This window comes from Canis aureus, chromosome 12 (genome assembly GCF_053574225.1).
Source record: "Canis aureus isolate CA01 chromosome 12, VMU_Caureus_v.1.0, whole genome shotgun sequence".
In the NCBI taxonomy this organism is placed as follows: Eukaryota; Metazoa; Chordata; class Mammalia; order Carnivora; family Canidae; genus Canis; species Canis aureus.
In genome coordinates this window covers 29,254,009-29,266,084 of record NC_135622.1, presented here as the reverse complement: position 1 = coordinate 29,266,084, position 12,076 = coordinate 29,254,009, and the positions used below count along the sequence as shown (strand labels likewise).

Here is a 12,076-nt window from a genome sequence, read left to right as displayed (position 1 = left end):
GGTTTCTTCACTCTCATGGTAGTCACCTTGTCTGGGGTAGCAGGATCATGTGGGGGCTGATGGGCAGTTGTCTCCTTTGCTGTGGCCCAATGTGAGCTTCCTCACAGCACGGTAGTGTCAGAAGAACTGACTGTTTTACTTGATGACTGGCTTCCAGAGAGGAAGTGGAAGATGCCAGTCATGTCAAGGCTTGGCCTACTGCTAACATAGTGTTACTTCAGCTGCATTCTGTTTGTGCAGGGGAGTCCCAAGGCCAGTATAGATTTGGGCTAGAGAAAAGACTTCACCTCTCATTGTGTGGAGGAGCATGCACCTAGAAGGAAGGAAAAATTGATGGCAGCTATCTTTGAAGATTGACTATCTTCTACAAAGAAAATATCCACTTTTGGGAGAGGATAAAAGAATACTTTTAATTTAAAAAAAGCTACATGAAGATTTCAACTCCACATGATTAGGTTTTTCAGTGATATAGATTAGATAAATAATACATCAAAAGAATGTTGAGTAAAAGAAACCAATTTTCACATACAACATTGAAGTGCTTTACACTCTATTAGTACAACATACTTTCCACACTTTTCATTTACTAGTTATTTATAGCAGCCTGGGAGATAAGCAGAGAGCCGCCAGACATTTTGGAACAAACTATCTGTGGGGCTAGATGTGGGTTGCTGAGATCTATAAGACCTCTCAAGGCCTTCTTTTGCCAATCTCAGTGCTACCAGCCATGAGCACCTCACCCCTACTCTCTGCTTTCCCAGTATCCCCAGGGGGAAGAGTGTAGTGTAGCTAGCACAGATACTTCCCTTCCCACTTCTGACACACCCCTTTGTGGGCATTTCGAGGTTTCAGAAATGTTACTAGTAGCTTCTTTTCTCTAAAATGTCTGGGCCAATTTGCAGTGCCTAACAGGAGTGGACTTGTGAAAGGGTGGATCAGAGACAGGGACGATTGATATTACTGAAACTGATCTAGATGCTTTCACATGAGAACTCTTCAAAGTTACTGATTCTTTCTTTCTTTAGGTGCATCTAATGTGCTGGTTAATTCATCCCCTAAATTTTTAATTCTGTTTGTTAGGATTTTCATCTTAAAAAATATTTTTTTTTTGTTTTCTGTTTTATATCATCTATATGACTTTTTAGTTTATTATCCCCTAAAGATATATTCAATTTTGTCTTTGATTTCTCTATGCATTGAAGCATATTTTATAGTCTATAGCTAATAATCCCAATATCTTAAGACTTTACCAGGCTATTTCTTTGTCTATAATTTTCGCTATGTGTATTGTTATCTTTAATATGTGCTGGTCATTGTTATTGAAAAATGATTTGTGAGATTTATATGAAGGCCAAATTGAAGTCACCTTTTTCCCCTTTTAAGGCATCTGAAGGTCTCTCTTTATGACCCAATTTAAACCAAACTCAAGACTTATGACTTCCTATAAGACTCAAATAATTCAAAGAAGAAGAGTAATTCCTTCACTCTTCCCTTAGGTTATAACTGTTCGGCATCCAGCTTATTGTAGCAAGGGTCTCTATTAAAATTCTTGCCTAGTGCTGGCCCTGGTTTTGACTATCATCACCCCTACTGCCACCCCAGCCACTCTAAGGCTGTCAAAGTAAAAATAAAAATTGCTGGACATGGCAAATGCCTTCAGGGTAAATGCAATTTTCTTGTTTATTTCCTTTGGTTCCTACTTTCCCATAATTTTTGCCATTATTATTTTGTCAGATCATTGGTACTTTGAAAAGGATTCCTATATTTTCTCTAAGAATTTTGCTTGTTTTCAGCAGAACAATTGGGGTGGGGGGGAATCTAGCTCTCTAGTATCAGAAACAGAAAGTTCCTTCAATATTTTACCACTTGACCCCACAATAGCACTTTACATCATTTTCATTATCCTTACACATAGATGAGAAAATGGAAACCCAAAGTAACTTGCCCAAAGTAACACAGCTAGTAAAAACCTGTATTTCTCTGACTCTAAACATTTTCATTTATTTTATTTGGATAAAAATCAGCATTAGCTATCAATAACAAGTACACCCAGTGTTCAATTCTTGGTTTCTGATACCATTTTCCAATAAAAGGAAGCAGAGTCCTTGGAGAAATGGTTGATTCTAGCACAGGGGCAATGAATACATAAGATGAGCCTGGAGCATCTTTCAGTGCTAGAAAGTGAGAAAGTGCTTCAAATGGAAACAAAAACAAAATACCCCACAATTGGGTTATGCCCAATTGGAAAGAGATAACCAAAAGAGCTCCTAATGACCAATGCTGGAATAATTTGAGCAACAAAATAAATAACATAGCATTGGATTGTAAACCAAAGTTATAAAAGAATTAAACAAAAGTCCATAATGATATAAATAAACGATTAAGCAATAAACATAAACAAATGTAAACATACATGGGGTAAAAGAGACCAGTCTTTCTTACTAATGTATGTAGATTCTTCCCCCTTCCCTTGAGTGTGGGTTGGACTCAGTGATTTTCTTTTATTTTAAAGAACAGAGCATTGAAAGGAAAAGTTACTTTACAGTGGAGCAATCTGTAAAGATCCTACCTTAACCAAGTGTGTGGAGTGAATATCACTAATAATAAATTGTGTTGATGACATGTACTTGTGATATAGTATGGTGAGAAAAGCACTTCCCTCTTCCCCCAAATCCATAACCCCAATCCAATCCTGAGGGGGAAAAAGGTCAGGCTGTACCCATGCCCAAGATTCTAGCTGAATTTAGAAACCAGAACTCCTAATCCCAAATGGAGGTGGATTAAGCATCATCCCACTTGTCTGCATGGAGTGCTACAAAAATCTGAGTTCAAAAGCTTCACAGAGGCCTGTCTGATGTCCCATAGTGAGTTAAATCCATCCACATATTGCAAAGGCTGCACAAGTGCCCCCTTGTCCAACAGGCAGCCCACAGAAGAGGCGGTTGGGCTGAGGTTTGTTTTCTTTTTAAACTCAAGCCAATCCCCTCCAGCCCTTCATAGTGTGATAACTAGCTCCTTTTTTGGGGGGGGGGGGGGACTGGAATTTAGCTGTTGACAGAGCTCATCCACATGCATTATCCTGTGTAATCCTCACAAACACCCTTTAATGTGAATAGCTGTTAATCCACTTTAGGATTGGAAGTCTCAGGCTGACTTGCTGCTGATTTAAGGCATGGTAGATGTGAGGCTTGTGGACTCTAGTACCTTGATGTTCTCATGTTCCCAGGCCTGAATTGTAGGATGAGTCAGCTCTACCTTTTTCCCCTCAAAGTAGGTAGCTCAGAGACCATCCTGTGGCAGAGCCTCCAGGCCTCCATTGTAACAAGGCCCCTAAGTAAAATATTTCCCTTCCCTTTTCATTAGGTACTTTTGCAAGGGTATGCATAGAACACTTGGGCAATTGTGTACTTTGTTCTTGGAAAATGTAGTGCCCAGGCCATTAGTCTTGCTTCATTCTTCATTAATCTAGACATTTGTATTTATTTTGCTTCAGGTAATTATCAGCATTAGGGAGTAACAATCAGCCAAGTCTCATCTTAAGAAGGCAAGCCTTTCAAAATAGTCTTAACGGTTAATAATTGTGTGTCGCCATTAAAACTAACTTCATTTTGCTAAAAAAAAAAAAAAATCAGCTTCTTAAAATTATGTATTTTATTGCAAATGGCCTTAAGTCCTCTACTTTTTATGCCAGCCCTTAAAGTAAATTTCCATATTAGATAGAGTAGCCTCATTTTTCTCCTTGGAGTATTTGTTCCCTGAACTCCTGGGCACAACTGTCCTGTTTTGTCAGTGCCCACCAGCACTGGAACAGTGAGTCTTGGTGTCATATAAAGAAGAAGCAAGTATGTAGACATGTGGTCAGCTCACGCCAAGAAATCAACACAGGAGGAAGCTTTAAAGTTTATGTGTGTTGAGAGAACCACAGCCCAGCTGTGGGTTGCAGATCAAAAAAGACCCTATTCAGTGTGGTGAAAATAATACTTAGCAAAATGTTTAATCAGGTTCTATTTCCTGCCCCAAACCCAAATAATGGAACCACGTGAGAAAGCATATTATAAAGGATCTGCAGGGAGGTCAGGGAGGACCACATAACCCAGCCCAGAGGTAAGGAAGGCCACTCTTTGCACCTTCCAGAGGCTATGGGAGATTGCCTATAAGAGTAACAATGTTAAAAATCAAAAATTCATTCAAGAAGAGAGAAAATAAATACTGATCATGACCATGTCCAAGCAATCTTGACACCCCCCCTCCAGCCCCAATATTCGATCATATTACACCCAAACATTGCCTTAATGTCCTATTTGAGTCCTGTCCTATTGAGAAACCTGTCAGTTTCTGCTTAACTGCACAGCTTCTGCTGGAGCAGCAGATGCCTGGCACTGTGTCCCCCCTGAATCGTTCTTCCATGCCTTTAAGACTGTTTTCATTTTGGAGTGTCCACTAGATGTGCTAGGGTGAAGCCCAGATGCGCCAGGACAAGTCCCCTCCAATACCTTTGCCAGCAAATGGACATAGGAACAGACACAGCCTCTAGTAGCCTTGGTGTGCTGCATTGAGAGGAACCATCCTTCCTCTCCCTGAGGGAGAACTGCTCTTGGGGAGTCTATTGATAGCAAATGACCCCTTAGGCTGTATCTGCTCAAGTCTATAACAACCACTAAGGTTTGGGTTTTAGTTTCAGTTTAGCCAATCAAATGGTTGAATCATCAAGAGGGAAAAACATTCAAGCCTGTGGATTGATGGGTCATTCAAGTAGTTTAGATGTACCATGTTGATTTCAGTGACTCATTGATTTAGTCTTAGGAAAAGTGGCTTGGAGTAAGAATGTGCAGAAGTGTGGCAGACACCAGATCCCAAAAGCCAAGACACTACTTGGCTCCTTCAAATTTAGAAGATGGATCACACTCATTTGGTATTTTGAACTAAATGTAGAGTATAAACTAAGTCAAAAGGCTTGAGGTAGAAGAAACAAAACAGGAAGAAAATTTAGGGAGGAATTCCAAGCTGGAAAGATGGGATTGGGATGTTGTCCCTTCTCTTCAGATCTCAAATTCCAGAACATGTACATCAGACCTGTACCTGTGAGGCTTAGAAACAGAATACATGCCCTTTACTTCCTACAAGTGCTACCGCAGGGCTGCTTTCCGTGCTGCCTCTGTTAAAGGTCCCTTTCTAATGGGCACTCAGATTTCCTATTCTTTTGCTTCCCTTTAGCCAAACCACGTGGATCAAGGCAGCTTAAGAGATGCTCAGATGCCAGAGTCAAATGTAACGTGAACTGGGTTTTTAGGCACAGGATGTTAAAAACACACTTGGACCGGGAAAGGGAGGTTGAGTTTCTCAGTTCAAGCTTGGCCTCATTTACTACAAAGACTCTTGCTTTTCTTCGTAAGAATTTGAGAAGGAATCTGTGGTTCCTTCACCCGCCGCTGTCCTACCCATGCAGTAAGGCCTATCTGACTTGGCTATAAGCAAGTGACAAGGTTGTGACATTTGGCTGTGTCCTTTAGGCTGAGTGGAGAAGATAATGTGGAGTGTAACCCCAAGAACCCATTCTATTAGGGTGGAGGGGGACCTCTCCTATTTGGTGGCTTTGGTCAAGAAGCTGGGGTACTGGGGATCCCTGGGTGGCTCAGAAGTTTAGCATCTGCCTTCAGCCCAAGGCATGATCCTAGGGTCCCAGGATCGAGTCCCACATGGGGCTCCCTGCATGGAGCCTGCTTCTCCCTCTGCCTGTGCCTCTGCACCCCCTCTCTGTCTGTCTGTCTCTCTCGTGAATAAATAAATAAAATTAAAAAAAAAAAGAAAGCTGGGGTATTATGAAATTATAGTACAATGGAGTGGTCATACAGGGAATGCAACTGAATCAAATTTTAAAGCCTTCAATAGATTTGAAAACATCCCCAGAACTATTTTTAACTTCCTTTCACTTCTGTAGGACCCTCTGGTTCACCTTCTGGAGACAGTAGGAACCAACTAGAATATGGATGCATCCTGGTCCACCTTCTTTTTCAAAACCCAGAGAACTCAGAGAAGAAAAATAGCAATACCAACAGAATGCCACTAAGAAAGTGGGAAATCTCTTTTCCCTTCCCCCTCCCTCTAACCCTGGCCAAGTCTGTTTTTCAGCCACATAAAATACATTGTTGAACCTATGAGTGCAAGCCACTCAACTAAGGTTAAGAAAATATAAGTGGGATTTAGATTTCTTCAGTTTGGCCAGGGACCCTGAGGTCACCACTCCTGCCATCCTCGTTTCTGTATGGCAACCACCTGGTCAACCTCATGCTTTGCCCCACAGTAAAGCTTTGTGTATTTGGAGTATGCACTGGGATCATTCCATTTCCTTCATTCAAGGATAACATGTTAGAATCACAGGAAAGAGAATTTGTTTTGCTGAGCTCCAGCCTCTGAGTTTTTCTGGACCCTGCATTATCCTAGGTTCCTTGGGGTGATCTTTGTAATGCTTGGTAACTGGAGCATCCTCCACAAAAGTCTCTGGGTTCATCACCTTACCTCAGGATGCACAGCAACGATTTCCCACTGGTGAAGTTGTTCCTAAGAGTAGCTGTGTTACATCAAAAAGACCTTTCAGGAGATGGAATTTAGCTGTCTAAGGAGACTAGGGCAGACCCTGTTGCAGTTGAGGACAAGGTGGGTTTTATATGATTCCATAATAATAAAATTTAAATGAATTGCTGAACTTAAAACAGGATTGGTCCTTACTATATCCATTTTGGTAGAAATTAATATTCCAGCTAGAAATGAATTTTTTTTACAAAATAAAATGTGTTTGTAGTTGCTTTTCTTTTTTCTGAGGCTGTCACCTTTTCCCTTTGATTTTAAAGGCTAGATACTACTGTGGCCTTCTCTACTTCTGGGGAACTTAAAGCACTTGGTACTTAATAACTGTACAAAGACAGCAAGTCAGGGTGGCCCCATTTTAAAGCACATACAATGGGCAGGACTCACTTATGAGATCCCATAGGTCTGTAGGAAACCAAGACTCTTTTGTATGCCCCTTCCCTGGATAGCTGGTCATTCACATCACAGAACTACCAGGCATTCATTCTGTAACCAAACTGGCTATTGCTTAGACAATGTAAGAAAAATACCCAACTCAAGTATATGACTTTTTTGCAGGGTCTTTTGAGATACAGGTGAGCTATTTCTCAATCTGGATAATATTACATGAGTATGTTCATTTTGTGATAATTTAGCAAGCTAGAACATGCTCATTCCTTGTATCTCTGCATGTACATTATGCTCCAACCAAAAAGAATAAAAAGAAGAAAGAATCTTCCCTTATGCTTATGTAAAACATTTTATTAAACTTAATCTGAAATTTATGCTGACTATGGTGGGGGGAGGGTAATTTTTATTTTGAGAGAATCCTAGATCCACATGCACTTGTAGGAAATAATATGAAGAGATCCAATGCCCTTTTACCTAGTTTCCCCCAATGGTATCAGCTGCAGAACCATATTATAATATCACACCAGGATTTTGACATGGATGCAGTAAATACACAGAGCTTTTTCATCACTACAGAGGTTCCTCCTGTGGCTATTTTATAGGCCCACCCTCTTTCCTTCCTTGCCTCCCTTGTAATCCTTAGCAAACATTAATCTGTTCTCCATTTCTATAACTTTGTCATTCTGAGATGTTGTGTAAATGGGATCACATAATATGCTACGTTTTGGGACTGGATTTTTCCACCCAGCATAATTTCCTAGAAATCTATCCAAGTTGTTGCATGTGCCAGTGGTTTCTTTTTATTGGCAAAGTAGTACTCCATGGAGTGAATGCAGCACAATTTGTTAAACCTTTACTTTTTAAAAGATATCTGGTTTTCTTCCAGTCTATTAGGAATAAAGCTGTTATAAACATTCATGTGTAGGTTTTGATGAGAATACAGGTTTTAATTTCTCTAGAAATTAATTTAATTTTTTAAATTAATTACATTTAATTTCTCTAGAGTAAATACCCAAGACTGAGTTTGCTGGGTCAAATAATGGTGGGTACATGTTGATTTTCTTAAAAGAAATTGGCAAAAATGTTTTTCAAAGTGCCTGTAACATTTAACATTCCGACCAGCGATATAGGAGTGGCTCAGTTTCTTCATGTCCTTACCAGCATTTGGTGGTTCACTATTTTCTATTTTAGCTGCTCTGACAGGTATGCAGTAATATTTAATTGTGGTTTTAAATTGCATTTCCCTAATGGATGATGACTTCTTTTCATGTGTTTTTGCGCCATTTGTATATCCTCCTTGTTGAAATGTCTGCTCTGGCATCTTTTGCCCATGTTCTAATTAGGTTGTTTGAGATTTTTTTTAACTGTTGAGTTTTTAGAGTTCTTCATATATTCTAGATACTGGTCCTTTTTCAGATACATAGTTTATAAATATTTCCAGTTGGCTTGTCCTTCCATCTTATTAACATGGCCTTTTTCCAGAAGAGACGTTCTTAGTTTTGGTGAAATCTAATTTATCAGTTTTCCTTTTGTATTTTTGGTGTCATGTCTCAGAACTTTTCACCTATCCCTAGATCCTAGAAACTTTATTCTATAGGCTTTTTCCAAAGGTGTTTTTTTTTTCTTTTTTCTTTTTCTTTTTCTTTTTTTTTTTTTTTACTTCTACGCTTTACATTTCAGTCTATGAAGGTAGTAGAAGGTAGAAGACTGAGGTTGAGATCCATTTTTTTGGTAAAAAATGTCCAATTGCTCCAGGAATAGTTTATTGAAAGGTTACCTTTCCTCCACTGAATTGCTTTAAAATCTTTATCTAGAATAAGTTTGGTGTATTTGTAAATGGTATTGCATTATTTGATTTTAAGTGTCCACAGGGTGTCCATCACTATTATACTGAAACACAATTGATTTTTTATATATTAATCTTATATCCTATAATCTTGCTTAATTCACTTATTAATTCTAGGAGTTCTTGCAAATTTCTTCATTTTAAGATTTATTTATTTATTTGAGAGAGGGAGAGAGCACAAATGGGAGGGGCAGAAAGAGACAGAAAGAGAATCTCAAGCAGACTCTGTGCTGAGCATGGGTTTTGATGTCATGATCTTAAGATCATGACCTCAGCTGAAACCAAGAGTTGGATGCTTAACCAACAGGTGCCCACCTTGGACCTTTCTACATAGACAAGCATGGCATCTGAAAATTGGGACAGTATTTTACTATATATAGGATTCTGAGATGAGGGTTCTTTTCTTTCAGTACCTGCAAGCATTTTTGGCTTCCATGGTTTATAATGAAAATCCATTTTTATCCAAATTGCTTTTTTCTCTGATAAGTAAAGTGTGCTGTTTATCTCTCTTTTCAAGATTTTTTGGAGGGGTGAGTCTTTAGTTTTCAAAAGTTTATCTATGATGTGCCATGTGTGGATTCCTTTGGGTTTATCCTGGGTGAAGTTTGCTCAGCATTTTGAATTTGTTGGTTTGTGTTTTTTGACCAAAATAGGGTTTTTTGGTCATTTCATCAAGTTCTTTTTAATCCTGCCCTCTTTTCCTTCTCCTTCTAGAACTCTGATGATACTCGTTAGATCTTTTGTTATAATCACACAGGTCCCTGAACCTATTCTTTTTCTTTTCAGTCTATTTTCTCTCCATTGTTCAGAGTTAGTAATTTCTATTGTTCTATTTTCCAATTTACCAGTTCTTTCCTCTGTTTCCCACAATCTGCTGTTGAGGCTATCCACTGAGCTTTTATGTTGGTTATTGTATTTTTCAGTCTTCACAGTTCTATTTTTTTTTTTATGTTTCCTATTTCTTTGCTGAGATTTTCTTTCTTTTTTTTTCATTTGTTTCAAGTGTAGTCATAACTGCTTGTTGAAGCATTTTTATGAGGACTGCTTTAAAATCTTTGTTTGATAACTCTAGCATTTTGGTCATCTCGGTGTTGGCACCTATTGATTGTATTTTTTTTCAGTTTGATTTCTGATTGAAACCTAAACGTTTGGGGTATTAAATTATGAAACTTTGGATTTTGTTTAAGCCTTATGTTTTTGATCCAATGCTCCAGTGAAAGGAAAAGGAGCATACCACCTCATTACTACCCTATAGAGACAGAAGTCAATTCTCCATTCAACCTTTGCTGATCCAAGAGATGCTACTTGTTCCAAGAGATGCTACTTGCTACTTGTGAATGAAGACAGAAGTTGCCAATTCGGCCTCCACTGATACCTTCCTGATGATGAGGGGTAGGAGAGTTTCGTTGCTGCTCCCCATGTGGGGTCCATTAACACTGGTAGTGTCTTTGCTATCACCATGTGATGGTTAGGTCTTTCCTCTTACTAGACCTCCTCTGCAGCACTCCATCCAGAAGGGGAAGGACTGCATCTCTACTGCCAGGTAATGGTGGAAGCCCAGGTTCCCCATATGGTCTCCACGACATGATGGCAGACACTTCATTTACAACCTGGTAAAAGGACTGGAAGACTAAACTCACTAGTCAGCCCTGAGAGACACAGGTGGTGTGGAACCATGGGTTTTCTGTGGTGTTTGGCTGGAGGAGGGTGGTTATTGTTTAAAATTCTGTCTTGCTTGGCTGCCCATTTTGATTGGAGAGATCATCTGTTCATGTTCCTGGATTGCCAGATTCTTTAGCTCTGAGTATGGGATATATGAGGTAAAAATAAAACCCAGGGAATTCACCACTGTGTCATTCCCCAACTGCCAGTGTCCCTAAAGAGTCTGTTTTCTTCTCCTCATCTTTCAGAGTCTTCTTATGTTTGTTATATATCTAATGTCCAGGGTTTTCCATTGTGTTTAGTGGGAGAATAGGGAAAGGTGTATCCATCCTCCTGGAAGTGAGCTTTCACTAATTTTTGAGAAGAAAAAATGGTATCTGATAGAATGCTTTCTGGAGAGCTTCCTGGGTTCATTTGAACTCAGATTGGTGGTCTCCCTGGATCTTCCATTTGTTGAGTCCTTTTTCACTTGAACCCTCCCCAGTCCTTCTGTTCTCATGTTGAAGAGTCTGCCTGCAACTGTTCCATCCAGTGACAATGCTTGATTTTATCTAGAGGATCCTTTCCAGTCCTTGCTGGATTGAGAAACAATCCTGATGTCTATAAGCCCAAGCAAGGAATTTTCCCTAGGAAAAGAGTTAAACTATCTGGCAAAATGAGGAAAATAAAACATACTGAGTTTTTCATAATGAAAAATAACTTTTCATTAAAAATGTTATTATGTTCTTCCTGCTTTTTACCATTTAAATAAAAGTGATCATGGCCCATTTTTTTGATATCCTTACTTGACACACACCCAAAAATGTTTCAATTACATGTTGGTTCTCCCCATATTGCCTTTTTCCTTTCCTTTTCTCTTAATTTTTAAAAAATTGAGGTCTACTTTACATACATTGAAGAAAACAAATCTTGGTGAGTTGAGTGAGTTTTGGCAATTCCCATGGTAGGTTTTATAATGTATACCCCATCACTGAAGAAATTTCCCTCATCCCTGTTTCTTTTGATCCCTCTCCTTCGTCCCTGGGGTTCTGACTTTGTCACCACTCTAGAGCTTCAGAGGAATGGAAACAGATAGACTCTACTTTTGGTCATTATGATGTCTGTGATATGTTCAGTAGTTCATTCTTTCCTTTTTTTTTTTTTTCCTAAGTGGTATTTCATTGTAGTCACCTCTCCCAACCCCTTCTCCTTCCCAAATGTTGATCTCTCTAGGTCTCTGCTATATCAATCTTGAGGAATTGACCTTGTTACTTCCAATAGACCTCAGTTGCATCATTCCATGGGTATTGCAGTACATTGTCTTATTTATATGCATTGTGGGAAGAAAAAAATAACTGAAGACTTTAAGACTTTTAATTTTTTTCTTGCATTACAGAAGTTTGTGCTAAAAAATTATTTATTCTCCTGTTGATGGACATTTATGATATCATGGACCAGGGTTACTATAAATAAAATTGTCAGGATCATTTTTATACAAGGTTTTTTTTTGACATATGTTTTCATTTCTTTTGGTAAATACTTAGAAGTAGGATTAATGGGTGGTATGGTAGACATTTATTTAACTGCCTAAGAAACTACCATAAACAGTTCTCT

The 12,076-nt window shown here is 38.9% G+C and overlaps 1 protein-coding gene across 3 annotated transcripts in view; it reads left to right on the top strand.

The window, feature by feature from the left end:
* Positions 1-12,076, top strand: part of ACOXL (acyl-CoA oxidase like) — a 348,364-nt gene that overhangs the window by 325,429 nt on the left and 10,859 nt on the right. The gene's annotated exons all lie outside the window — the stretch shown is intronic.